Source organism: Poecilia reticulata, chromosome 13, assembly GCF_904066995.2.
Source record: "Poecilia reticulata chromosome 13, P_reticulata-male-v2, whole genome shotgun sequence".
NCBI classification, from domain to species: Eukaryota; Metazoa; Chordata; class Actinopteri; order Cyprinodontiformes; family Poeciliidae; genus Poecilia; species Poecilia reticulata.
This window is the reverse complement of record NC_088842.1, coordinates 14,181,921-14,206,385: the sequence shown is the minus strand read 5'-3', so window position 1 is coordinate 14,206,385 and position 24,465 is coordinate 14,181,921. Positions and strand designations below refer to the sequence as shown.

General features: G+C 42.1%; 1 protein-coding gene and 2 long non-coding RNA genes across 3 annotated transcripts in view; 1 reads left to right on the top strand and 2 right to left on the bottom strand.

The window, feature by feature from the left end:
* mettl16 (methyltransferase 16, N6-methyladenosine) overlaps positions 1-24,465 on the top strand; it is a 154,225-nt gene that overhangs the window by 39,695 nt on the left and 90,065 nt on the right. The window lies entirely within an intron of this gene.
* On the bottom strand, positions 8,350-10,510 carry LOC145554701 (uncharacterized). Its single transcript, XR_014090685.1, has 3 exons — positions 10,020-10,510; positions 9,260-9,343; positions 8,350-9,094 (listed from the first exon to the last, which is right to left on the bottom strand). It is a non-coding gene; the product is annotated as an uncharacterized LOC145554701 (long non-coding RNA).
* Positions 16,489-22,686, bottom strand: LOC145554674 (uncharacterized). Its single transcript, XR_014090661.1, has 2 exons — positions 16,883-22,686; positions 16,489-16,804 (listed from the first exon to the last, which is right to left on the bottom strand). It is a non-coding gene; the product is annotated as an uncharacterized LOC145554674 (long non-coding RNA).

The following is a 24,465-nucleotide window of genomic DNA, read 5'->3' as shown; positions in this document are numbered from 1 at the left end:
ACCGAGCAGCTCTCAAAAAGCCCGGAATATGAAGTTGTTTCTGTGTTGCACCTGATCTGGAACCGGCACAGGAGCAACCGGCCAAAACTACGGAGCGCCAACATGCTGACATTTGGATTGGAAGGAAAATAACTGATTTCTTAAGATGAGGAGGTGAAATCAATACTCGGTCACGAGGCAAAATTTATCACCACAACTGTCTGGATGGGGAAAAAAAAAAAATGTTGCAAACTTAAAGGCTTTATATGTTTTCATTTTTTTATGCAGCATTGAATGCAGATCATTCACAAAATCCCCTTCATGCCCTAAAAAAAAGAAAAAACCCCACTAAGCTAACCTCATCACAGTTGTTTCATCATCAGATGAGAAGCCATGAAATAATCCTGCTAAATCCCTCACTTTAAAAAGTTAAGTGACTCCAACAAAGTTGCGTCAAAAGTTGGAAACGGCCCGACATTTTCCACAGTTACTATCAGTTTTTTACTATTTATCACGGTGATGTTTTCGCCATTAAGGTTTTGGATAATGTGTTTTTTTCCCCAGACAACATTTCTTTTGCTTCTGCTTCAAAATGACTCAACATTACAATATTTTTATGGTCTGTTTCGCTTGACAAACACTAGAACTTCACATTTTCTTGGAGCAGTAAAAAAACATGAAATGCAAAGAAACAAAGAATAATCCATAGTCGACGCGTTCGGTGCGTTTCGCTGATCAAACGATCAGTTTTGACAACCCGATCTATAATTTCAGTTTCAACCACACGACCAGACTTCAAACCAGAGAACATAAACAAACTGTATTTAATCAGCTTTAAACTCTTTGTGAGCTCGCTGCTTATCCAGCACGTTTCAATACAGAACTTGTATGAATCCAATCAGCGTGGAACACATGTTCAATATGTTCAGCCGGGCTAAGTGTTGCCTTCTCTGCCTGCGTGGAGCACGTTTGCTTCAGTAAAGCTGATAATGAATTATATCGAGCTGCTGTCTGCTCCTCAATCGACTTGCAGTCAGACGCCGAGCCGACTTTAACCCGAGGCGATGAGCTTCACTGAACTTTGAAGCAAACTCTTTCCAGCACTTTATCTGGGAGTATTCTCCCTCTCCCTCAGCGGAAGGCATCTTTTAATTTGTGATGGAGAAGCAAGTTTTGTTTTGTGTCGAGAAGCCAGACAAGCGATGCATTCGTGAGCAAATTCAGAAGAATTTGAGTGATCTAAGTGACTTCAGCTGATGGTTTTCCTGATTGTTTTAGGGGCAGACGTTTCCTTTCAAAGTGTTGTCTTTGTGTCTTTTGTCTGACTGTGATTATTTCAACTGAAGCAAATTTAACAAAGTGGCTTTTATGGCAGGGCGGGAAGAAGAAAGCTCTTGGTCAAAAAAGAAAAGGAAGAAAAAAGTCAGACCAAGGCCATGTTGGGACACAACAAACATGTGGACAAATGCTCTCTGGTGAGCTTAGAACAAATTTAAAATTTAAAGTTACACGGGGGAAAAAAACTACAAAAAAACCTGTGTTGAAAACCAAAACCTTGAACAAACCATACCTGTCAAGTCTCCCGTTTTGGCCGGGAAACTACCGTTTTTTTATTTTTTACCCCCCTTTCCCTCCGTGCTATTCTCCCGTAAATATCCCGTATTGTGCCCCACACGCTCTCAAGTTAGCTCCGACGCTTCTTTTTAATTAAACCTTTATTTAACCAGATAAAAAACACAATACAGTCATGTTACAGGTTGAGACAGTTATTCTTTTTCTTCCCTTTCGTGATTATCCACAAATCCGTGTTGGTCGATCACACAAAATCAAAGCTGGTTCAAGTTTTTATGGGGCTTTCAGAAGGGGTAGTATTTTTGAGCCAGCAACCAATTAGCAGGGCAACGTTCGTTGTTTTTCCTTTGCCATTTGTGGGTTTAACCTAATTTGACCTAAATTATTATATAGGCAATGAGCCAACAGCAGCTTCTGTAAATAAATCAAAAATAAATCTGGTTTTTGACTGACCTTTTCATTTAGTGTTGCAGTTTTGTTCAGCTTTCAGAATTACAATGCAACGACTCAAAAGGTCAAAGGGCGTGGGCCAAAGTTTAGTTGATTGGACTATAAAGCAACCAAAAGTAAACGAGCGATAATCTGTCTTGATGTAGTTGAGAACGATTCCATTGTGACAGAAATGTAACCAAAAAAATAACCAATATGGACCCACGACGCTTAAAACTATATAACTACAACAGTTTAATATTTGCTTTAGTATCAAAGACATTATTTTAAATGTGCTTATTCTTGGTAAGCAAAAGAGAAATAGAGATCTATACAATGTATAATAATTCAAACAATACCGGTGATTTAGGAGAGCCAAACAAGTCCATGACATAGAATAAATAAATAAAACTCGTGGTGGTGACATGACATAAATATTGCTTATATATGCTTCTTTCAGGATGTCTAAATAAGTATTATTAATAAGCAAATAACAGCCGTCAAGAACAGAGTTTGGAACATTGCAAAAAGCAATTTTCTACCTTTTCTCCGTCAATTCTAGTATTTGCAAAAATAACAATTTTGATGACAACAAGTGGAGGAGGGTCGTGTCTCTGTTATTAACTCCCATTCAGTTGGGTGACAAGCTAAACAAGAAACCACGAGCAAGCACGATTCTTTTCACGGAATGACTTCATTTAGCCTCCATCAAAACAAATTATAACGTCTCAGATGAGAAACCGTCATAAACGGGTGTATTGGCACAAAAGCATCTGTTTAACTAATTTCCTGTTTTCGTTACCTTCGGGAGGGTCTGTGTTAAACACTGGAAGATATTCAGTTGCCGAGTTGGACGATTGTGCGGATAACGCGGGCCAAGTGATTACAGGACGAAGGAAAACATCTTAAATAGGTGATTTCTCAGACACCGATCTGCATAAAGGCACATTAGGTTTTCTGCTGCATGTTTTATGGGCTGCACGACACGGGATAATATCAAGCCGTTTCCAAAACGTAGAGAAAAAAAAGGAAAGATTATCACGGAAACATTCACACCTCGTTTATTTTCCACAGCTTCTTCTGGGTGAAGGTGCAAGATCAAAGCAGAGATCTCAAGATCTACGAATAAGACAATATAATGAGACATAAGGAAAGCATCATAGCTTGGACAAAGCATTTACATGTACTGCATAAAAAGGCACGTTTTTATCTCATGTGAACTTCCTTATTGGCTGTACTCAGTCTTGGGCAATTAAAGCTTGACTTCCTCAAGTGTGTCAGATTTTTAAAAAAATCCTTAAAGTATAAGTATTTAGCTAAATCTGAAAGGTTCAGTTGTTTTAAGAAAATTTAATCTCGACGTTTCTTTTGATTGCTCAATCTTTAAACCTTTATGCATGAAGCAGCAAATGATATATGCATTCTTGTGATTTCATTGGGCTGGATAGTTTATAGATTGCAATTCAGCCCACCATTTATCTGCATTTGGAGCCTCAGAGCTCTGCAGAAGCACAACGATTAAAGAAAAAAAGCTTTCAGCATTTCCATCAATTAAAAGTTTGTTTCCTTTCTGCATTCTTCCTCTAATTGTCTCCATCTTTGCTGTTCTCTACCGCTGCCTCTTGTAAAGGTCCGAGTACAAATCAGACTCAAAACTCATCCCCACACCTCAAGAAAATGACAAACTGGTGGTTTTATTGATGATCAAAATGAGAGAGATGATAAGCAACTTCACGTCAGGATCGTCTGTCAGGTCAGACTCTGGGAGAGCGATTGTTGAGTGTCTGGCGGTGCAAACGGGAAGTAATCAGGAAATGGCGAGTTACCCGCTAAAGGTGGTTTCTGAGTTGATTCTTTTCTGAGACTCGGACCCCAATTGACTTGAACCCTCTCTGATTTAAGAATGGGAGACTACAGAGTATCCTTAAACACGGGATTGTTTCACCCACAGGACTTTGCATGATTTTGTAAATTATGATAATTTAATGCAAAGTAGCCACTTTTAATGGACTTTCATTACAATTTTAGAACAACTGCATTAAAAGTGTCATTATTTACCGAATGACACTTCATGACAACTGTGATAAACATTCATAAAGACTTCTTTATGTTCATGACAGATGTTATGTCATGTTTTTGACAGTGTCATGTCAGTCTTATGCACACCCCTTCAAATAAAGTGTTGCAGAAAAATTCACGTATTATTCTGAACCATATTGGTTTTTATGCCTAAACTTTTGTCAGAAAGCATGTCAGATTCTCAAACTGTTTTTTGTTGTTGTTTGTTTTAATGCACCACCATTACCAAACCAAGCTGCAGATTGTTTTTCAGGAGGGAAGTTTGGACTTTAAAAGAGAACAATATCGTTCTTTTTTTCTTTTTTTTCACAGATTGTTCAAAGACCCATCATCAGATCAGATCAGAAAAGAAAAGAAAACAAAACACACAAAAAAACCCGATTCTGGCTGGAGCTCCACAATCAGAACATCTCTGTTCTTTCTAAAAATAAATATGATCAAAACCTGTCTGATCTAAGACGAGACGGGATCATTTCAGATCAGATTCAAACCTGCTCGGTAACAAACAATGGGGGAATATTTATAGCTCCGAAACAAAAGAAAAAAAAAAGTTTCGTTTTTCATCTCAGCGCTGATGGATTCCATCTGATGTTTCCGCAGCTCAACCTAATCTGAGCGACACCATCGCATTGTTTGGAAGGTAGACTGCAGCCTCTCCGCGCCTCTAATCCACACGACGCACAAACACGTATGTTTTCTTTGAGCCTCATGCGACAAATGGATTTATCAAGCTCTTATTGACTCTTTCTTTCGTGTTCGAACTTCCTGTCGGGTCAAACCAGGGGCTTAAGCACGCTGCGATGAGAGATGTGATGATCGGAAAATAGGGACTTACTTGGCGTAAACTCGACTAAGTTGAAGTAAAACAAAAAAAAACAGACGTTCACCTGAATACTATAAATCATTCAGTGTAAGTACTCCGTTATAATCTCTATGCGGCGGAGCTCTGTTTCTGCAGAGTCTGCACCTCCTGTCCTGTGCCAGATGAAGAGAGCTCACCTTTGCTCTTGGGTTGTCACCTCTTTCTACAGAGATCGGTTCCCTTCCCTTCCCTTCCCTCCACCTCCAGGCTGCTGAGCACCAGAGCTCTCGCTCCATAGACCAGGGCAGACGCCATGGAATTGTATTTTTTTTTTTCCTGTCAAATCGGAACTGAAATTACACTGAGTTTAATCTGTCCCATTTTTATTTATCTTTTTTGCTAAATTGAATTTGCTAATTGAAAGTATTAAGAGCCGCAAATAGCACATTAACAAAAAATGTGTTTTATTTCCTCAAGAATGTAGTTTCATGCCAGCATTTCTAACATGGACAACTATGGAGTGAAATCCAGTATTACACACACACACACGCACACGCACACACACGCACGCACAGTTATTTTGAGACTATTTTCACTCCGTAAACAACTGACTGTAGCAGTGTTCATTTTGAATTAGATGAAATTTTAAGTTTAGATTTATTTGCGTAAGATGAAAGTGCATTGTTTAGTGTTGGAGCTGCGATTTTGTCTCCTCAATTTCATTTTATTAGTCTAATTATTAGAAATTATCATTTACTATTGACTTAAATATGTTTACAACTGAAATGGTAACAACTTGTGGCTTACAAAACGCAACACCTGAACTCTAATTCTTTTCTTTTAATAAAAACAAAACAAAACAGAAGTTAATAATATGCTTCTCTTTAAAGTTTTTGTAAAGAGAATAAGAAAGAGACACAGCCATTAAGTGTGGACAAATTGGCATGGGTAGATCTTTTTTCTTTTTTTTTTTCTATTTTGAGCTGCCTCTTGTGTGGAGTCCCCCAAGGATCCCTACTTGGTTCAAAGATTTCCAAAGGTTTTTATGCTTTCTTTTGGTTCCCTTCGTGAACTTTCCCTCCCATACTGGACTTTCTCAATGAAATACATTTATAGATACCTGAATCCCCCCAAATCCCCACATGAATCTGTAAACTTTGGTAATGACACTTTTGAACTTCGTGGTTTGCGGTGACTAGTACTCTCCGAAAAACGACGAGACACAACATTTTTGAACAAGTAATGCAAATGTTTCAGCTGAGAATTTTTGCAGAAGTAAATCTGTTAATCTGTTTTGTTTTTTTTATCTGTACATGATCACAGCATTTCATTTGAGCATCAGCCTTCCTCTGGTCGACGATGGCGTACGATTCACGATCATTCGTCTGAAACCGTTGACTCTGTGTGATCACGCTTTCTTTATGAATCTATGATGTTGCTGATGTTCAGCCCTTCAGCTTGCTCCTTCCCTCCGTCATCCAAACACACACATACATACACACACGCGCACACACACCGTCAGCTAATGCGAATATATGACGAGGCAATGAAAGTTGTGTAACGATGCCACTTGACAGCCCATTAAACCGGAGAAGGATGAGGATACAATTAGATTGTCATCCACTCTAGAGTTACAGCCGACAAACCAGATGGATGGAAGTGAGGGTGTGTGTGGGGTGGGGGTACGGGGGGATAAATAAAAGATGGGGGTTCTTGTCTCTGGAGAAAGGCAAGATTTTTCAGGGTGAGCAGGACGAGTTGCTGACAGGATGTCAAATGATCGAGAGACGGTGATCATTGGCTGTGATCGGCCACGTCGTAATGTTCGGCTGCTGAGCTTAAAGGACGAGGAGACGGGTGAAGTTTTCCTCTGGGTGACATAAAATCCCTCCTCATCCTCTTGTCACTTCTTCCTCTGAAAAGACCAGACTTCACTTTGAATGGAGCGACAGATTTACAGCTCAGCCGCTGTGTGGTAATTCAGTCAGAGAGTGCAAATAAATGTTTAAGAGCAGCAGCGGTGGCAACACATCAGGTTCTTTGAAAGCCTTGGCAGCTGAGGAGAGAAGGGATGAATAATGAGGAAAGAAATACACAAAGATTAGTTTAAAAATATACATATATATATATATATATATATTTAGACTGACTGCAAAGCTGCAGAGATGGGTCAAAAGGCCAAAGTCTGTCACACAGCAACACAAATTCTTTAACAGCAGATAATATCCCATGAACTTGCTGATTCAGTTGTTTATATGTCTTTATTATTGCAAAAATGTCATATAGATCGATTTACCGGTCGATCTACGTTCCCACCCTCATCTATGGTCATGAGCTTTGGGTCATGATCGAAAGAACGAGATCACGGGTACAAGTGGCCGAAATGGGTTTCCACCGCAGGGTGGCTGGGCTCTCCCTTAGAGATAGGGTGAGAAGCTCGGTCATCCGGGAGGGACTCAGAGTAGAGCCGCTGCTCCTCCACATCGAGAGGAGCCAGTTGAGGTGGCTCGGGCATCTGGTAAGGATGCCTCCTGGACGCCTCCCTGGTGAGGTGTTCCGGGCAAGTCCCACCGGGAGGAGGCCTCGGGGAAGACCCAGGACACGCTGGAGGGATTACGTCACTCGGCTGGCCTGGGAACGCCTTGGGGTTCCCCCGGAGGAGCTGGAAGAAGTGGCTGGGGAGAGGGAAGTCTGGGCCTCCCTTCTGAAGCTGCTGCCCCCGCGACCCGACCCCGGATAAGCGGAAGAAAATGGATGGATGGATGGACATATAGATTATGTTTTACAGCTGAAAGTTTTTTTTTCACACATCTTGTATGTAATATATATGGTGATGTAAGCATTTTTATTTGCAGTTTATCAGTGCTGCTATGAAAACTGGTTGATTACATTAGAAATGTCTTCGTATTTTAACAAGTTTCCATTTCATGGTGGGAATAAGTCACAGAGCCCCTCTGTGTGTGTCTTTAGGTGTGATACACCTTGTAGTGACATGTTTCGGCCAGCAGGAGGTGTGATGCTCCTTTCATGAAGCTGACTGGTTCAGTTCAGTGGGTTATAGATTGCGGTCTCTCTGTGGGGTCTTACGCTAAACTGGAAATATTTAAATGTCTGTTTTTGGTTTGGATTCTTCTGATCAAATAAGTTCAAACTTGGTTGCTTTCTTCTACGGCGAAAACAAACAAACAAAACAAACCAAAAAAAAAAATGAAAAAATAAAGATGAAAACTGGTATTAACACATTGAAAAAGGAAGAAATATCCGATTCTTAAATCAACAAGATGCATTCTGTGATCAGAAAAACTAAACAAAAATGTTAAAATTATGGTTTTCAAACGTTTGATGGGTGAAAATCAAAGGGTAATCTTTCCTCTGGAGAACCACATGAAGTTGGAATTGGAAAAAAAAAACCGTACTAGTTCTGCACTGAACAATCCAATCAATGGCTAATCTCAGATCACTCTTGGAGAAAATAAAATATATATAAAAAAAACATTTTGACGTTTAATTCAAAGTTTGAATAATAATGAATGAGAAAAGAAAAAAAAAGAGTCTTAGAGATCATGCATCAAACAAAGTTGTATCCGGTTGGGAGATAAGATCATTTTCCCGTCTGAGAATAAAATGCGTGTCAATGTTGATCCGCATCCGAAACTCAACAACTCACTGGTGTTGATTCAAAGTGGGGAGCAGATGCTCGGACACATCTGTCCGAGGAGCAACTTCACCGTCTCTCACTGTCACCTTAAGAAACATATAGAACTAAGAGCAGAAACCACTTCAAACAAGAAAACCTCCACGTGCAAATTCTAGTTCAATCACAAGAAAACAAAGTTAAACTAACCACAATATCAATCTTTTTTATTTATTTATTTATTTATTTATTCATTTATTTGCTTTTCTCACCATCTCAGTTTTCAAATGAAACCGCATTAGTGGGAGTGTGGAAGGGTTGAAGATCCAGAAGAGCTTCTGCAGACGTACCGTGGTGGGAACCCGCGTCGTCACGTGACCGGACCGCGGCGCTTTCTCTCAGCATTTCACACCACACGTAGTCAAACAATTAAAAGACATTTCTGAGTCTCATTCGGTCGCAAGAAATATCCTTTAATTGTAAGGCCAGGTGCAGCACTCTCCGATTCCCCTCCTCCTCCTCCACATCCACCTCCTCCTCACTCTCTCTCTCTCTCCACGCTGCTCCGTAACAGTGCCGCACCGACAGCTGCTCCGCACCTGTAAAGGACATTACGGGACATGTCAGTGACGTCACAAACACACATTCGGCCAGAGGCTCAACTCTGCAGAGTGTGTGTGTGTGCATGTGTGTGTGTGTGTGCGCGTGTGTGTGCGTGTGCATGTGTGTGTGTGTGAGACCCTTCAGGGTTTGACCACAGCGACCTGTTGGGAACTCCTTCCTCCTCCTCCTCTTCCTCCTCCATCGAGACGGTTTCACGCACAGAAACGCAAGAACGGACACGCTTCCTCGTATTCGGACCGAGAAGAAGAAGAAGAAGAAAAAGAAGAAGAAAAAGATAGTGTAATTTATAGAATGAATGAATGAATGAAGAATTGGAATTAAAAAAGAAAGAGGAAAAAAAAAAAAGAAAAACAGAAGGCTGATGCAAAGGTTTGATTCCGTCCGTTCGCGGGCGCGTAACTGAGAACCTCTCCAAGGTGCTGAAATGGAAACGCAGCTTCACGCAGATGTTAGGGAGGAGAGAAAAGCTGTCATTCCGCACTGCAACTCCACACGGGGTGTGTGTGTGTGTGCGTGTGTGTGTGTGTGTATCGGGGGGAGAGGGGAGGGGGGGGTGCCAAGGGAGAAGCTAACAGCTTCCCGGTCTTTCCTTCCACCTTCATGTGATGGGATGGATGAAGCCGAGAGATCAGATCTCGAACATTTACGCACAAGCATGAGAGTCACAAAGCAAAGGCAAGCGCGTCCCTGCGTAAATCCAACACATGCTACACTTTCTTGTCTGCGCAAAAAAAAAAAAAAAAAAAAAAAAATCTCCTCGATTTTCTCCCAAGGAGCGACTAATACTTAAAAGTGCTGCCAGTTTCTGGGCGGTTTTTATTTATTTATTTTTTATTTTTTAAAAGAAAGAAAGTCTCAGCCCGGTTTCTTCTGCCCCCGAATAAACAACCGAAACCTTACCGAGAGAGCGAGCATCACCCCGGGGGCGACAGAGCCTCTGCGCCTCCTCCTCCGCGCTGCGCTCCGGCTCCCATCCACTCCATCCCTCTATCCCTCCATCCCACCATCTCCATCTCCATCCCGCGCCTCTCTTTTCTCCGCTCCGGCTTCCAGCACCGGAGATAGATGCTCTGCAGTCACGTGGGTCGGAGGAGAGGAAAGAGAAGTGATGGAGAGAAAGGAGGCAGAGAGGGAGGGAGAGACAGAATGAGAGAGAGCGAGAGAGAGAGAGAGAGAGAGAGAACGTCCCTCCTCCTGCTCCTCCGCAGTTTGCAGTGTGTGATGTCTCAGACTCGGAGGTAGAGAGTCAGAGCTGCTCGTCCGGCGGATCTTCACCTCTGAAACAAACCCCCGGTGTCTCCTGTCATCCTCCCCCCTCTTCCCCTCTCACCTCCCCGGCTTTGCTCCTCTCTGGAGCCCACTGGAAGCTTCTCCCTGTTTCTTCTTCTTCTTCTCTCTAATCTCCTTCTTCAGCTCGACTTTGACCAACACTTTCTTCTGTGGGATTTAGTTTTCTGCTCATTACTCCCTCCCAACACTTCGCCGCCGCCGCCGCCGCCGCGGCTCCCATTCGGATTTGCTCGCCAGTGACAAGAAGAACCCCAAAGAATCGGCGAGGTGGATCCGTGGATGCGCCTCTGGGGCTCGAACTGGAGATGGAAATGCTGATACTGTTGTTTCATTCCTTGTGGATATTGCAGTGCAACACAGCGAACGCCGACTCCATCATCCACATCGGTAAGAGAGCGCACCGGGGCTTTATTTTGGCGCTCAGCTGTGTGCGGGTTTTGGCTGCGGGGACGGAGTGGGGTCTGGGGAATGTGGAGTGGTTTGTGCTGTTAGGGTTGCGGGTGCAGGCGCTCATTTCCAAACATCTCCGCATTGTAAAGATAACAGCAAAAAATAAATAAATAAATAAATGTACTTACTCTGGCAGCTGACTGTCCTTCCGAGGAGGGCAGAGGAAGAAAGGAAGGAGACTGTTGCATTCTGGCTCAGACGCACGCAGAGTGGAGGCTGATAGAGCGCCCCGCGCCCGGGTTGCGCCATCCATCCATCCATCCATCCATCCATCCATCCATCCATCCATCCATCCATCCATCCATCCATCCATCCATCCATCCATCCATCCATCCATCCATCCATCCATCCATCCATCCATCCATCCATCCATCCATCCATCCATCCATCCTCGCTTTCCTTGAACAGGCAGTTGTAATTTCCATATTTCCACGCTGAAACCCGTCACACCCGCCCCTCCGTGGGTGTTTAGAGGGCTCCACTTTCTCCATCCATCCATCCATCCATCCATCCATCCATCCATCCATCCATCCATCCATCCATCCATCCATCCATCCATCCATCCATCCATCCATCCATCCATCCATCCATCCATCCATCCATCCACCCTCCCCACCTCCCTTACTCTCCATCTCCATCTCTCCCACTCCTCCCCCTCATCTATAAGCGTGAACTTTCAGTTGGACGTGAGTGAAATGTTAATCAACTCCGGCAGAGGAAGTGATGACAGAGGGGGGACAAAACGGCGACTGTTCGGGCTTTTCAGGCGTCCAAGCGCCGGCCTCCCTTTCTATCACGTTATTTCCTGCTGCTTCAGTCCAGACACGGTTTCACTGAGGAGAAAAGAAAAAAAAAAAAAAGAAAATGGTGAGAGCTCAGAGAGGAAGCAGTGGAGCTGGGGTGGATGGAGCGGAAGTCACACACAGGCAGAGATGATCCAGATCCCCCCCCCCCCTCCCCCCCACCCCCCACTGGTGTCCTGCAGCCAGAGCTTTGTGCCGGTGGCAGCAATGCGGTGGGCCATGGGTGCTGAAGCCAGCAGAGGGGAAGAGGAAGAGGAGGAAGAGGAAGGTTGCAGAGTCATTCTGCAGAAGGATAAGCATCCCCTCTTTAAGTGGTTGATGGAAAACAAACCATGAGGGAAGAACAATCGGCTTCACAGCCTCCAAAGTCTGTGAAGTCAAACCTGGTGTTGCGTGTTTTGGGTGGCGAGGGAGCGAACACGGCCGGCCTGAGGGATAAGCGGAGTTTGCGGCTGCTGAGGGCCCATTCCTGGCAGGGCCAGATTGAGACTGTGCTGTATTTTAGCTAGTTGTGTTTTAAATTGGAACTACTTTATAGTTAAGATGCTGTGTTTTAACTATTCGAGAGAGGAAAAGACATTTCCACGAGGCTAACATAAAGATTGGATCCATCCATCCATCCATCCATCCATCCATCCATCCATCCATCCATCCATCCATCCATCCATCCATCCATCCATCCATCCATCCATCCATCCATCCATCCATCCATTGACCCTGTCTGCCCCCTCTAGCCCATTCTGGGGGATCGAGGCCTTCATGGATTCACTCTAACCACCTTGGTTTACTCCTTTGGCTACGTGGGAGCATCAGTTCTCTGAGCTGGAACATGGTGTGGAGGATGCTGCTGCTTATGTGCAGCATCTCTTTTCTTTTAGTCACATCCAAGAAATAGCTTTTTTTGTTTGTTTGTTTGTTTTTAAGGTAGACTTTTAAATGTCATCACCGTAATGCGCTTTTATCCTCCAACATATCTGTTAAGGTTAAGATAAATGGCTAAAACTAGAACTAAGTTGCTTGAATTGACCAAAACCAGGAACAGATGAGCAACTCTCCCATCTAAACAGTTTAACGTTTCCTAAGACACTAAACATTACCGAAGTGAGCAAGTGGGTCTAAAGGGGCCTTCAGCTGAAGGCTTCACAGGACCTTGGGGTAGCTGCTTTCTTTCTTTCTTGGTTGCTTTCTTTCTCTTCCTCTTTCTTCTTCTTTCTTGTTGACCGGATCCATCCCTGTGTGGACGAAGTAGAAATCCGGGGACAGGCTCGGATGTGTGCGTGGACAGATGGGAGGATATCGGCATCCCTCTGGGAGGAATCGGCATTCGGCGGGAACAACGCAGGCGTGGGATTATTACAAACACAGATCAGCAAATACAACAGATCAGCGGCACGACCCCAGCATGCTGCTCTGTTGATGATTCACGGGAGTGCGAGAGAGAGATTTAAGACCTGCTACTGATACACTTGGGTTGTTTAGATGGAAAACTCTGCATACATTGGAACCGGGAACTGAAACCCAAACAAAGAGGTCCGATATAAGCTGTATTCACCCGTTCCCGACTGGGGCGGGAGGATTCAGCTCCTCCAGACTAGCCAGCAGCAATTAGCAAACACCTGGTGGAGATGCGAATCTACTGAGCTCATGATAGGAGCTACTTCTCAATGAAACGATGGTAAAAGAAAAAATATTGATAGAGGAGCGATGTTGTGATGACTTTCTGAAGGCGGAGTGTTGGAAGGAGCAGGACTTTGTTATTAAAGAGACAAGAGGCCCAACTTCAAGGCATTCATTTACAAAAGTCCCATTTCTTTTAAGTCATATTTGTTATATCGCAAGTGAAGGTAACACAGTTGCTTGATACAATGTGACAAGAAAAGGAAAACACATAATACAGTCCCTTTAATATATTACTCATAGGAGAATGCTTATATATATATATATATATATATATGTCTGTAATTTATCCTATTTTTATACAAGTGCTATCACTTTATTTACGTCTACAAGTATTATAGGTGCTGTATGTCAAACACCGTTTAAGTGGAATTGAAATCTTGGACTACAGTTTGCTGTTACTTCTCTGGTTTGGTTGGTTTGCTTCTCGGCCGAATATAACTCATGGTGTCAGTCACTGTGATTATCCAGCTTCTGGTTGAGACTTGAGACGTTCCCTTCCGGATCATTTAACAGAAAGTGACTTCATTTTCCACATTAAGGACGCTGTTGTGTGGTCACGCCGGCGAAAAAGCATGGAAGCTCTCGTCCTCAGAGCAGAGCAGCAGCGGGTTGCTCGGCTGCGTTCGGGGGCTGGAGGGGGCAGGAGGGGGCAGGAGGGGGCAGGAGGGGCTCTGTTGTTTCCTTCAGCCTCCTGACAGCCGGATCGACTTGGCAACGCGGCGCAGCAGGACCCATATCAGATGTGACAGTTTTTCAGCCTCTGCTCTGAACCCTCCCCCCCTCTCCGTCCACCCTCCTACTCCAGCATCTGTCTCGTCCAGCCGCGCTGGTGATCATCTGTGACGTTTCCCCCGGTTTGTTTTGTCCCCTCGTCTCCTCTGTCCGCCGCGGAGGATCAGCGGCAGGCGGGGAGGTCAGCAGTGAGGTGCTGATGGGAGGCATGAAGAGGAGGCCGATTGGTAAAAGAGCTGATGCGCAATAAAATGCGGGAGCCGGGGACTTCAGTCAACCAAACCCTTTGACCACACGGTCTGCTGCTGCGTTCAAGTGCAGCACTGGTGCAAAACCCAGCGCGGTCAAGGTCCAAGAGTCTGCAAAATTATATCTGTGCAGATCCCAGCGGCAGCAGCTGCTTTCTCTAATTAGTTACACTCCCTGTTCTTTGGTTCAATGTGCATAAAATCAGTAAAAACAGCTGCTGTGTTTTTTTTTTTTTTTTTTGTTATTTGTGCCTTGAAAGAAAAGCAGCGGTCGACGAACATCAGAGAGTGGCAAACCGGAGCAAATCGGCTTCCAGTTAATTTCTGCCTTTAATTAGATCTCAGAGATCAAGTTGTCAGCTACAGGTACGTCCGGGACAGCAGGAGCCCTCCGGTTGGGTTTCGGGAGAACATCTTCTTCCAAAGAGGCAGCAGTGGAAGTGATTATTGGAAGCAGACACACAGCTGGATGTCAAACCTGAGCAGACAAGCCCACCAGCACTCACAGATGGAGAAAACAAGCTGCATGCTGCGTGTTCTGGACAAAAAAAAGATCTTTTGTTTCAGAACACCGTGTCAGGAGCTCCACAGCAGTTCGGAAAATACCTTCCTTTTTTTTTTATTATTTACATTGCGCCACTGAAAACACACAAGGAAAGCTTTGATAAAGCACTGCAGAGAGAAAAAAAAAATCTAAATCAGCAGAATACCTTGATTCCCAGCACAACCTTGACTTGATAAGGTCAAAGGTATTGGTCTTGGTGTCACTGGTGTTTATGTCTAATGCAAAGCTCTCATAGATCCTGACTGAACTGCATCTAATTCCAATTCAAAGAAAACAAACACACCAAAAAAAAAATTAAAAATACAAAAACTTCTAAAACGGGTAAATTAAAAATATTTAGCAGTAGAAGCACCTGATTAATGACATAAATCTGGGGGAACAAATCGGTAGACATCTGCCACCTGACATATTAATTCAACTTTTAAAATATTTTTCAATTAAAGAATTTGCATTGGGTTTTTTTAATGCTTTTCTAATATTTATTGTAGCTAAACTGTAAAAACATGAACAAATGTAGTAATTCTAATGTTTTTTTTTTGTTACTGGAGTTGGTTCTGTGAGTTACAGTTGCTTCTCTGCTATTTGAAAAACAAGCATCTAAAACTGTATGTAGTTCAAGTTTATTACGTGGGGCTCTTTGATTGGCTGTTGAATAATTAGCTTAATTAAAACCAACTCTTTTGAGCTTTACATCATGTTATAATGTTATTCCCTCATCAAAAACATACCTGGAGTGTTGCCTCGATTCTTTCATGAATCGCTGAGAAATCCTTTAATCTCGCACGGCAACCATTCAGCTGTGCAAAACGCCTGGTTTGGACCCATCACCACCTTAAAGGCGCAGTTTCTAAGCTCCATGTCTCTCCCACTCAGCTCCTTCAAACTAGCTAGCAGCAATTAGCAGACACCTGGTTGAACTGCGCATGTTGTATGTGCGCTACTTCTCAGTGAGACGCTGCTTAATAGAAGAGCCATGTTGTGACGACTTCATGAAGGTGGAGTTTCAGAAAGAGAAGTAGTTTTTAAAGAGACAGAGACCCAATTTCAAGCCGTTAAATTGCAAAGTCAAAAACCTTCTATGTCATATTCGACATATGCAGCATTTTTAAAACTGAAAGTAAAAATAGTTAATTGATTGTGCTGTAAAATGGCACAATGTGGCAAGAAAATATATAATACTGTCCCTTTAAAGAGGTTGAAAAGCATTTGCTGGGTAGATTTCTGGCACCCCGAGAGTAGCGCAGGATGTCACTTTCTGTTTATTTTTTCATCTGTTTTTGTGTTTCCTCTTATTAAGTCCAGTAAAAGCATAAACATAGCTGCTGGATTCAAAGACCCCCCTTTTTTTTTTCTTCAAAAAAATGTGTCTTGTACGTAAGAGCTTAAAGGGGCTAGACTAGTGCCCCACTTACAATATTGCTTATACTGTGTTGTGATTATTTTCACTGGATTAATTAGTTCAGCCACTCAGCTTTGGCTCTCAGCGCACATTAAGCTGTGACTTGGTGCACATTCAGAAGAGGTAGTGTCGCGTTACGGTTTAAACTACTGACCCACATGCACGAAAACCCTCAGGAGACCAGCGAAAAAGCAAAACAAAAAAAAGTTCATCAGGTTTATTGTTACAGATGGAATAAAGTCCAGACTTTTCCCCAAGGTTCCGTGGAAGGAGGGCGATATAGAGTTGGGAAGAAGATTGTGATAAGGATGACGGAATAATCTTGCTGGAGGAATGAGAGCGTTCTGGGTTGCCGGTCTGTGTGGTAGTCAAGTCTCGGCTTGGAGGATGATGGCGGTTTGGATCGAAGCTGCTGACTGTGGTGGATGATCCAGGGGGAATCGTTCTTCCAGCGGTAAGACGTGGGTTCAGAGGATGATCGCAAGAGCTTTGTTCCAGCAGGAGACACAGAGAAATACCTTAGGAGGTAGCGCAAGGAAATAATTAGTGAGAGAGGTCTGAAGCACATGGAAAACACGAGGAAAGACTAGATGTACCACTTAAGCTAACACGCAGGCGAAGGACGATCAGCAGCTCGCTCCTCTTATCCTCCAAGGCTGATGGCTGATGATTCGCAGGTGTGTGGGAGCAAACCTTCTCGCCCCCACCGTCCAGAGAGAAACCTACAGGCACCGGAAAAAGCACCACACAGACAGGAGCAACCCAGTTCCCTGACAGGTAGAAGGACGCAACATCGTAAGAGTGTGAAGCTCAGTTCTACGGTGTCGGATGAATCCTCGGTTCTGTGGCTTTTGTGAACTTTTCAAGTCTATAAAAGTGCTGCGAAAGTTTTCAGGCCTGTTAAGTTTTCTTTACTTTTCTTTTTACATTTTGTATTGCTGCGTACACAATGTTGACGTGTTCTCTTGGGATTTTATGCAATAATCCAACCCAAGGTAGCACATAGCTGTACATAGGGAAGAAAAGAGTTTAAAGCTTTTTGACCAGTAAAAGACAGAAGAGTGCATTTCTGTTCAGCAGCTGTTACGGCTGCAAAACCTTTGGTTTGTCTCATAGCAAATTTAGTCTGAAATTTTTCTTTAGTCCCCTAGCCTATCAATTTTCAGGTCTCTCAGTTGCTGATAGATCAGATTGTTGATTGGACCATTATATCACATGAATATGATTTTTAATCTAAATTCTCCAATTGTGGCTCTTGGCTGTATGTTTGCGACCAAGATCACCAAAGCTACAGCCGCTATCAAAATAAATGGAGTACAAACGCAGACCACACTATTCAGGTTTTGATTTGTAAAAACAAAACAAAAAAAACTAAACAAAAGAATAAAAATCCACTTTACAATTATGTACTTCCCTTGGCTAATAAAATGAATTGGAGTCTGTGGTTCTAATATGATGAAACGTAAAAATGCGGTGTGAATACTTTGGTGAAGCCCCTACCTGCATTACCTCAGCCTGTAATTGGGATTGTGTTTAGCTGTTTGTTTCTCAACAACAAAGACCGACCTGGGAAAGGGGGGTAATTAGAGAGTTAAGAGTGATTTTTATTGTAACTGCGTCGTAAAACCAAAACAATGAGCTGCAGGAAGTCGAAAAATCAATGGCGCCCGGTCTGCCAGGGAGCGCTCTTACACCGCATGCAGCCATTTTCATTTGTAGGTTAATTATTTGTTTCACAGAAAGGCACCCAAGATGATCCAGTTGGATCCTTAAACAAAAAAACAAAACAAAACAAAAACCCAGGAGATAAATTCTGTAACAGATCAGCGGTTAATGTATTCAGCTGGAGAGCTATCAGGTTGTGGAAGTGTTGCTATCTGCCTCACAGAAGCCGATACCAGGCACACTCAGGTTGTAGCTCTTTGTTTCCCACCTGGGCAGTTTTCCAGCTCAGAAGGTCCCCTAAACGCCCCTCAGGCCAAGCGGATAACAAGTCACTTTTTTTTATAAAGAGCCAGAGGAGGAGAGATTAGCCCGTCCCATGAGCCAGGCAGCTGACGAGGGATGATTTACGGCGCCGCTGTAGCGGCTAGCAGAAGGAGAGCCCGCGTATGCGGTGGCTGGTTTTGGAAAAGGCGAGCTCGAACTGCAGGAATCCAATCTGTTGAAGCTGGCAAAGCAAATGAGCAGCTGCGGCCTTTTCTCGCCCCGCCGCTAAATAAGATAAACTAACCGGGTTAGGGAGGAACGCAGAAAGCTTCCCGCGCCGCCTCGGTAAGGGTCCGGCCACCGCGCCTTACCTCCGCCGCCGCCCTGCACAAACACACAGATGCTGAGATGGACGCGGCAGCCGAGGAGTGTTTGACCCTGAGAAAGGCATTCAAATACTCCAGGAAGCAGCGTTAGCGCTCTTTCTAATTCGCAGTGACAAACACGCAGATGCAGACTGTGTGGGCAGAGCGAGAGGAACGGGCTCCGAATGGAAACTGCTTTGACTAATAACAGGTTACACAAAGCTGCTCTTATGTTTTCATTCCTGAAGCTGTGATGATGAAGCCTCTGTAGTTTGTTCTGAGTGTAAGTGGACATGAGGAAAAAAAAATGTCTCTGAGAATTAGACTTTTTTCAGATCGTATTAAAACATTATCTCTGAGTTTAAGCTTACTGAGGCTTTCTTTGGTCGGACAAATGGACTGCTGATGACTGGATAGTATTAACTGACTGGTTCAATACATCAATAACATCGCTCCTTATGGGGAACCGGGCTATTAAACCACCATCCTTCTGTAGTCAGATTCAGATTCACACACTCTTAACGGCTGACGAGAGGTGATTCATGTACAGTTTCATGCACAAAGATGGATAAATAGTAACAGATGGAGACGTCGCTGGGCCATTCAGAAGCTTCTAGTTTGGCATTTGGTTCAATATAAATTGGACCGGGTGGTTGGAGAGAGCCTCGACTTGCCAGTTATCTGATTTTTGAGGGTCTACTATTTACATTTTTCGACTGACTGGAATTTGTTGATTGTCACCATTCTGCATTGTTAAGCGAGTAACTGCATTCTCTACAACACCTGCCATGAATTTTCCATCGCTGTCTCTATAGTGCAGGGGTCCCCAAACTTTTTCCTGTGAGGGCCACATAACGTTTTCCTTCTCTGGTCGGGGGCCGGAGTCAGTTTGTAATAGAAAAAGTGAGATGATTGCAGGAGTGCCTAAATGTAAGAATGTATTGTTTTCCAGAAAGCACAATCAAATAACCCTCTCTGGGTTCTTTGCAGAACAAAAGTCAGGAAATAAATATTAACACTATTAATGAAATCAATAACCAAATAACCCTCTCTGGGTTCTTCACAGAAAAAAATTTAGGAAGTATTATAGTCCGTATTTTCCTAACTATGAGCTGCACCGGACTATAAACCACAAACCCAAAGTTTTTTTTTAACCAGTAAACATACACATATAAGCCGCAGATATCTCTCCCGCTCCAGGTTTTCCACAACGATGCAGCAGCAGCAGAGGGGGGCGGACAGTCAAAATTTGAGTCATAACAGGTCAATTAAATATCACATTTATTATGTTGAAAAATAAAAAGTTGCCAAGTTTAGATTTAAGTGAACTTATTACGGACGTTTCCGAACATTAACTGTAACAGTAAAAGTGCTGATCCTTCGTGTTGCTACTAGCATGTGCATGAGAAAATGGGCACGTTCTTCTTCTTCTTCTTTAGATTTCAACTGCAACTTGCATCCATTATTGTTGCACTACTGCCATCTACTGGATCCCAATATCTATACCTCAAATTCTCATAATGATCCCAGGTTTATTTAAAAATCTGCTAAATACCATTTCCCCTCAATGCTATTTAACTGATCAACATTCTCAAATTTCAATTCCCTATTAAAACCTAATTCTGTTTTAATGGGCACATTCTTCTTTTATTTCCAATTTTGACTTCCAATGATTCACTTTGTAATGGTCTCGCTATGGTGTCTTGTACCAAACCTAATCAGCCAAACTCCTTTCACACGAGTCTGGATTAATTAGTTCTTCCTTTATTTCCACGTAGAATGGAGTGAAACTGTCAAAACACAAACAACTCAGGATGAGTTCAGAGCAGCTTACAGAAGTGTTTTCCATTCAGATGCATACATTAGTAGTACAACTAATACAACAGCTACCTCTGAATGCTATGAGCTGCAATGCTACATAACGATCTAAGAAATCTTAGCAGCCTGCTAGTTAGCAATGATGTAACACATAATCAAATCGCCCGCAGGTATTTCCAAAACTAATTCAATAAACAAGTTACTTATTTTATCATATGTTAACATAAAGGCTCATTTTGAAGTATAAGCTGCTACTTACAGGCATTGCTTCGAAGAACTCGACCGGAATGGGGCTTTCATAACAGACACGTGTGTTCATCTGCTGTACTGCTACCAACCGTACTGATTACGTAACATAAAAGTTGAGCAGTTCCCTAAAGGTCCAACAGATGGCAGCAATGCGCCATGCAAAACAAAACACCCACAGTTTACAGGACACACTTCCTGCTAAAGAGCCCCCTGGTGGTTGAAGAAAAATCTACATATAAACCGGAAAATACAATATATGAAAAAAAATCTGAATGCTTTCTGGTATTGTTCAGGGGGCCGGACCAAATGTGGCGCCGGGCCGGATCCGGCCCGCGGGCCGTAGTTTGGGGACCACTGCTATAGTGAATCACATAGAGAATGTGCAACTTTAAAACTAACTCACTTCAGGAGTAAAACCACTACGTGAGTGAAACAGACATTTGGAAGGTTATCCAATCAATACCATTTGAGGGTGGAGTCAAACATCCAACCCCGCCCACTATCTGACCACGCCCCATTTCGTCGTCTGCCGATCTCCAACTCATTTGCGCATGGGCTAAAAATAGTGTATGATTTAAAGAGAATAACAAAAGGTACAGGTAGCATCTAGAATGTTTATATACATGGCTTATTCGCACTTTTGCTAGATTACTGAAAAATCAAACAAATATATGTGCCTGTGAATAATAATAATCAAACGTGAGCAAAGTAAATTTGATTTCTGTGAAAACATGGGATAGTCTTGCACACTGTTAACACCTTTAGTTAATCTAAAAAAAAGAAGAAAAGATTTAACTATTATAAAAATAAAAGGTCTTCTTTTGTTTGTGATTGATCCACCAAAAGGCACATTAACAGCTTAAATACTTCACAGTCTACACAGTTTTAAACAATTATTGTTCATTATAACATAGGAAAATTGATCCTTTGATAGCAAATACGATTTTAAGTAATGTAAATAAATAAGTCATATGAGTTTTGTCAGGGCCGTGCAGAGGCCACTAAAGGGGCAGGTGCTCAAAAAAAGAAAGAAAGGGCACATCCAACCGTATTTTAGGACAGAATATTAACAAAGTCTCTCAGCTTTCAAAGTTTAATAAACAATGATAAATTACAAAATTGTGAGATATACAATCAAAGCTAAGGAGAATCTCTACAAAGAGCATACAACTATGCATATGTAAGATATTTTATTAGTCATTTCTTTCTGCAGGTCTATTGTGTTATAGGAAAGTATTGCAATATTCAAAGCCGCAATTTAGCAAGATATGTAAATCAGAGCTGGACCACCAGACATATTTTGTCTTTACATAATTAGACTATAAAAGAGCTGCCTGTTTGGTACACTTGCATTGAGATGAAGACGGTCCATTCAGGAAAGCAGAGCTGCATCAAACTTTAACGTGGAACTGCAGAAAAAAAAGATAATATTTAATTGTTAATGTATGTCACCATGAGAAAAGCCTATTGAGTTTTGCTTAAAAAACTTTTTTAAACATTGAAATCACACATTTGTCTCATGAAGTTAATTTTTGTTTGCAAAATAAACTTATTTGTGCATGTCAGAAATCTTTTCTTAATATTCTAAGGTTTTGTTTGTGACTCAAAGTTTTGCTTGTGATTCTCACATGAGTCGTGGGCAGGGCCCAAAATCGCAATAAAAGATTTCTGATGTGTGCAAATAAAAGTTTATGTTTGGCAAATAACTTTTTATGTTCACAAGACAAAAAATAGTTATTTAATTAAAAGGTTTTTTAAACAAAACGATTTGTTTTTAAAAAAGAAATTATTACAATTCCAAAAATTTTGATTACAATTTTATTTTACTTAACTGAGGTTAGTTTTTTTCCTCCCATTGAATAATTGGGAAACAAATTTAACTTCATACTCTGCGAACCAGACCCTAAACTTACTTTAAGTCTGGGTCCCCTTCATTAATGACACACTTTTATTACATTCATTATATCTATCATCTATTATGGTAATTCAGGGCGAGTTATTTTTAATTCTAAATGAATATCTTTGTTGGACTTTTATTTAAGTGCTATTCTCCTTCAAGATACATTTACCTAACGCCAGAATAAATGAAATGTACATTATGCAGCAAAGGAAATTAGAAGATTGGACATATATCCATTATGGAGATGATCGGTTGTGGATGGGCGACGTGCCCTTATTGCATAATAAGTAGTAAAGAATGACTGATATCATTAACGGTACAGGGAAGAAGCTTTTTAGTTATCTAGCTTTGCTACCAAAGTCGTTAGCTAGCAGCTAGCTTATAGCACAACAACAACAGCCTAATGTCTGTATGATAAAAATACTGAATCGATAGATAAGAACAGTTTCTCCTCACCTGGCTGTCTCCTCCCGCTCAGTAGATCTTCAGAGAAAGGCAGACGCAGAGGCCTGACAGTGTCTGTTGTATTTCATTACCTGTCTGCTTAAACCGCGACTCCATGCTGAAGCAGTAACGATACTTGAACGTTTCCATCATCTGACAAGTAGCAAGTCTACTCCACTTTATTCAACAAAAAACTTTTTTTTTTATTCACCAAAAACTGTTCTGTAATCTGGAACGTTCGCTACGTTGAGCTCCAGTTAGCCGCCTCATCTCACTGCGCGAGAGGCAACCGCGTCATGCGTCATGGGCAAAAGGTCAAAGGTAACAAGGTGACCAGAGGGCTTATTATGTTGTACAAAAAGATAAAATAATAATAATAATTTTAGTACATGTTATGTGTGACAAGAGGGCTTAGAAAATAATAATAAAAAATAAATAAATAAAAATTGACCAAAAGGGCACTTGGGGGCAAGGAGCAAAAAGGGCAGGTGCTCGAGCACCCTCAGCCCCCCCTCTGCACGTGCCTGCGTTTTGTAGAACTACAACAGCGATGCGGAAGGGTTTCTTTCAGGCCATTTACAAACGAGCTAGCGTTATGGACTGCAGTTCTGTAACAAATCGTGGAATGATATGACCCCAGGACTTTCTCAGATTTGCAGCAAAGCTGGCAATGTTGAGCTGAAAGTCAGGGTTTTCAAAGTCATCGTGGTGCAGGTCTATAAGCCTGGCTACATTACATAACTTTGCTCTGTGAGAATGTTACGAGTTTAAACTGTCTGTAAGAATCTCCACCGGTTCAATAAATCTTTTCTCAGTCGTCTCAGATGGAAAAGTTTGAGCGAAGCAACTGAAAATCTCAAAAGCTTCCCATTATCCCATAATCATGCCTTGATCTAAATTACATTTAATCACCCAATTTATCCTCATAAAGGCCTAATGGATTGCAGTCATAACAATTCATCCTTCCTGTCTTTCTCCTTTAACCACAAATGCTTTTTCTGCTAAATTACAGCCATTTCACCCAAGAAACCCCAAGTGAAAAGTAAAAGCTATGCAAACATGTCATCTTTCTGAAACATAATAAAAAAAGGGCTGCCAAGAAGTGAATGCGGATGTTAGACTGAGTACGTATTAAAACAGACACAGATCTGTTAATATTCGATCAGCAGGAATCAGAGCAACACTTTTTTTTATGTTTGGAGATGTACATTTAGTGCTTCCTGTCTGCAGCTGCAGTTATGTAACTTACTTATTTTCAACCATTTTCTACAACATTCCTATTTAACAGCAGCTTTTCACCCTGATTGTCTCCATAAATACAGCCTGGATGTCTGCAGATAGCATTAGGTAGGGTGTTGTGTAATCAGTGTTTTTTTTTTTCTTCCTTTCTGTAACTTTATTTATGAGAATGACATGCTGTGAGTGGAAAAAGAAAAAAAAGGGTCAAACGATGTGGAAAATAATTGCTTCTATC